Genomic DNA, 4602 nt, shown 5'->3' on the forward strand with positions numbered 1-4602 from the left:
CAGCTCTCATCCCGCCGCCCCCCCCCCCAGCTGCTCCTCCAGCGGGGTCTCCGGGATCTCCGGGCTGCTGGAGACCCCCCCCCTCCCTGTGCTGTATGTTACGTGGCAGGACCTCCCCTTGGGGCCTGGGGGACGCGGCTCGCCTCCCTCTCCCCCCTTCCCCATTAAAGGAATGGCCGGGAGCTCTGGACCCACCATGTGGGGAGGGGGTGCGGGGGAGATTCTAGCCCAGAGCCCCTCTCTCCAGCCCCTCCCCCCCGCACGGAGGAAGAAAAGTGGGGCAGGAGATCCTGGCAGTGCCCATCAGGGCCCCACGCCCAGTGCCTCCTGCCCCTTGCCCCACGAGGAGGGTCGGTGCCCAGTGTGGGCCAGAGGCTTCCGGAGGAGCGCGCGCCCGCGCTGGACACTGGCCAGAGGGGGCTGGACGTCCGGCGAGCCCCGCCCTCCCGTGGAGAGGCTTTGCCCAAGACGGGGACCCGGGGCAAGGAGGTGGAGGGGGCAGCGGCCTTCCCCCTTAGTGGCCAGGGCCGTCCCAGCCTCCCCGCTCGGGGGGGCCCACCCGCGGTGCGAGGGTCCCGGGAGCCCCGACCCGGGTTGAGCAGGGCCCCCCCGAGGGGCAGGAGGAGTCTAAAGGAGACGCCGGGGTGGGGGAGGGCAATATCGGTGCGCGAAAGCCCATCGGCCCTTTCTAATTTGGGGTTTTCTGAGTAAAGCCCCCAAGAGGTCCCACTGTTTCCTTCTCCAGCTCATTTTGCAGGCGAAGAAACTGAGGGGGAGGGCAGGGCGGGGCAGGGCTAACAAGTGTCAGAGGCCAGTTTCGAGGGCAGCTCTTCCGGCTGCGGGCCTGGGGCCCCACGCCCACAGCTGCCCATCAGTGTTAGAGGGGCGCCTCTCCACCCGCCCCCGGAGCCTCGGAGGTGGCAGAAGGCCCACCCAGAGTCCCGTTATACAAGGCAGACAGATCTGTAGGGATTGGGCGAGTGCAGAGCAGGGCAAAGATCATCATGGGACCGGGGTTCGCCCGAGGGGCGGGACGTCCGGCCACGGAGCTGCTCTCAGGGGGGCTCCCTGGCAGCCCGAAGCACCTCGTGCCAGCACTTGGTGGGAAGATCTCAGCCGGGGGGCGGGGCCACCCCCAGGACCAGGGCAAGTGCGGGCGCCCTCTTCGGAGGGGGCGGAGCCCAGGCGGCAGAGACAAGCCAGGAAGCTGCCCGAGCTCTCCCGGTCTTCCTCAGGCAGGGCAGAAAAGCAAACTTCAGATCCCCAAGGACAGAACTTGGAACGGCACAGTTCTCCAGGTCTGGAGGAGGTCAGGAAATGGCAGGCTGGCTGGGGTGAAAGGGCCGCAAGCCGAGCAGAAGTGTCAGGCAAGGCAGCCATCACCGCACAGATCAGCCCTCGGGCTGACTCAGCAGCGCAGCAGCAAAGTAGATCCAAGGCTCCGGTCCCAGGGCAGAAGGCGAATTGCCAGCCCGGAAGCCGGGCAACAACAGGGGAGCTGGGTCAGGTTTTACCCGCCCACCCCTGCTCAGGCCTGTGAGCAGTCACCCAAACAAGGGGCCCCAGACCGCAAAGACAGTCTCACCGCTGCAGAAGAGCATTGTCATAGCGGCATCTGAGTCCCGGGAGCAGAGCTCAACTTTGAAAGTCAGGAAGGAAAGGACGGAGAGAGGGGGCGAGGGAAAGAGAGAGTACAAGAGAAAAAAGAGAGGAGGAGGGGAGGAGGAGGAGAGGAAGGAGATGGACACAAAACGGACAAGAATCTTGACCATAGAAAGCTACTATAGTGACAGGAAAGACCGAAACAACAACTCAGACAAGCACAGAATGCCCACGTGGGAAGCCTCAAAGAGGTGTGTGAATTGGTTTCAGAGCTTCTTGTAAGAGTTCATAAAGGATTTTAAAAGTCAAATAAGAAGTAGAAAAATTGGGGAAAGAAATGAGAACTATTCGAGAGAGAGCCAACAGCTTGGAAAAGGAAGGATAAAAATTGAAGACCTTTAGAAGTATAAAGGAAGTACAAATGCTAATTGAAGAAAAACCATACATTTAAAAGCTAGAACGGGCAAATAGAAGCTCATTGGAAACTGGAAATGTCTTCATTGAAAAAGAAACCCTAGAAAATATATTCCAGAGAGACAATCATTGCACTACGTGAAAGCCACAATTTTTAAAAAGATCTTGAACAGCAGCTTTCAAGTAATCATCAAAGAAAACTATCCTGATATCCGAGATCCAGAGGGCAGAATAGTCATTGAAGGGATCTATAAATCATCTCCTGAAAGAGATCCCACATGGAAAACTCCAAGAAATATTGGACCAAAATTCCAAAACTTATAAGGTTAACATAAAAGGGGGGGGGAAGAGAAGACATAAAATTCAATAAAAGTTAACTTTATATTTCTACATGGCAAAATATTCATAACACTAAAGAACTTTATTACAAGAGCAATTACGAGGTATATATATATAGCAGAAGGTATAGATACAAGATGACTTTGATGGGAGGGGAGATTGAATTATTCCACATAAAACAGGCATGTAAAAGTTAAAACACAGAAGATGAGGGGGAGGAGAGGTGAATGAAGCTTAAACTTTACTCTTATCAAAATTGGCTCAAAGAGGAAATAATTACATTCAGATAGAGAAATCTATCTTACCTTATGAGGAAGTCAAAAGACAGGGATAATACAAGGGAGGTTGATTTTTTAAAAAGTTAGATTGGGGAAAGTAGTAATTAGAAGTAAACTATGAGGAAGTAAAGGATGGGAGTAAAGGAGGATATAAACAAGGGCAAAATAGCATAGAGAGAAATACACAATTCATTATAACTATAAATGTAAATAGATGAATTCATCCATAAAGCAAGTGGTTATGAATTAAAAATGGATTAAAGTTCAAAATCCTACATGATGTTTACAAGAAATATGGTTGAAGCAGAGGGGATATACATAGGATAAAAGTAAGGGCTAGAGCAAAAGCTATTATATTTCAGATGAAGAACAGAAAACAGGGATAGCAGTCATCTCAGAAAAATCAAAGAAAAACATCTAATTCAAAGAGATAAAAGAATGAAACTATCTTGCTGAAAGATACCATAAAAAATGAAGTTCTATCAATACTGAACATAAGTTTACCAATCCTTTTCAGATCATAACGCAATAAAAATCACACTCAGTAATGGACAATGGAAAGAGAAATTTAAAATAATTGAAAATTAAATCTAGTCCTAAAAAAAAGTGGTCAGAGAACAAATCATAGAAATAATTTCATTAAATAAAATGACAATGAGATAGCATACCAAAATATATGGGATGCATCCAAAGTGGTATTTAGGGAAAATTTTTTACCTCTGATTGTTTACATCAATAAAATAGAGGGGAAAATCAGATTTTAAAATGAGTTCCACCAAACATTTAAAGAACAAGTAATCTTTTTTTATTATAGCTTTTTATTGACAAAACATATGCATGGGTAATTTTTCAACACTGAGCCTTGCAAAAACTTCTGTTCCAACTTTTCCCCTCCCTCCCTTCACTCCCTCCCCAGGTGGCAGGCAGTCCCATACATAATAAACATGTTAAAGTATATAGAACAATTAATCTTAATACTACATAAACTATTTGGAAAAATAGGTCAAGAAGGAATCATAACCAAATTCTTTTCACAACATGTAGCGGTCATATCTATAGACCAATTTTCCCAATGAATATTGATGCAAAAAATTAAATAAGATACTAAGAAAAAGGTAGCAATATATCACAAGAATCAAATTCCATCTGATCAATATAATTGACCACATCAATAAAACAATAAAAATCAACATGATTATCTCAATAGATGCAGAAAAAGCCCTTGAAAAAATATACCACCCTTTCCTTTTAAAAACACTAGAGAGCATTAAGAATAAATGGAGCTTTCTTTAAAATGTATGTCATATTCATCTAAAACCATCAGCAAGCATTGTCTGTAACATGGATAAGCTAGAAGCCTTCCCACTACAACTGGGGTGAAGTAAGGATGCCCATTGTCACCTCTATTATTTAATATTGTACTATAAATGTTAGCTATAGCAATAAGAGAAAAAAATAAAATGAATAAATTAGAATAGGCAATGAGAAAACAAAACTATCACTTTTTGCAGATGATATGTTATACTAGAAAATCCTAGATAATCAACTAAAAATATATGTGAAGTTATTAACAAAGTTGTAGGATACAAGAAAAATAAACTAACATAAATAATCAGCATTTTTATATGTTACCAATAGAATCCAGCAAAGGAGATAGAAAAATTCCACTTAAAATAATTGAAGACACTATAAAGTATTTGGGAGTCTACCTGTCATGACACAAAGCCAGGAACTATATGAACACAACTATAAAATGTTTTTCATACAAAGTCATATCTCAACAACTGAAAAAATATTAATTATTTGTGATTAGGCTAAGTCAGTTTAATAAAAGTTACAATTCTACCTAAATCAGTCTACTTATTCAGTACCAAACCAATCAAACTGCCAAAAAAAAATTTTATCGAACTAGAAAAAAATAGCATTCATCTGGAAGAAGAAAAGCCCAAGAGTATCAAGGGAATCGATG

Source organism: Sarcophilus harrisii, chromosome 1 (genome assembly GCF_902635505.1).
Source record: "Sarcophilus harrisii chromosome 1, mSarHar1.11, whole genome shotgun sequence".
In the NCBI taxonomy this organism is placed as follows: domain Eukaryota; kingdom Metazoa; phylum Chordata; class Mammalia; order Dasyuromorphia; family Dasyuridae; genus Sarcophilus; species Sarcophilus harrisii.